Below are 261 nucleotides of genomic sequence, written 5' to 3'. Positions count from 1 at the left end.
CCTTACAATAGCATTGTGTCTTCACATTCAGATAATCCCAAACCTTTTGGGGCTCAAGTCACCCCACCTTCTCATTTGAGACCAAACTATACTTTTCTCATTATCTCACCTAACCTCCTACTTCCACCTCTGCTTTCTGAAACATCATCCTGTAAGACTAGGAGATATTTCCCTGGTATATCCATCACTGATTACAGAAAGTCTTTTACTTTCTTCCACCCAAGGCTTGGGGGTGGACTTGAGAAAGAAATAACCAACATA

The sequence above is a fragment of the Vombatus ursinus genome, unplaced genomic scaffold (assembly GCF_900497805.2).
Source record: "Vombatus ursinus unplaced genomic scaffold, bare-nosed wombat genome assembly UNPS02011613.1, whole genome shotgun sequence".
In the NCBI taxonomy this organism is placed as follows: domain Eukaryota; kingdom Metazoa; phylum Chordata; class Mammalia; order Diprotodontia; family Vombatidae; genus Vombatus; species Vombatus ursinus.
This window is presented reverse-complemented; position numbering follows the sequence as displayed.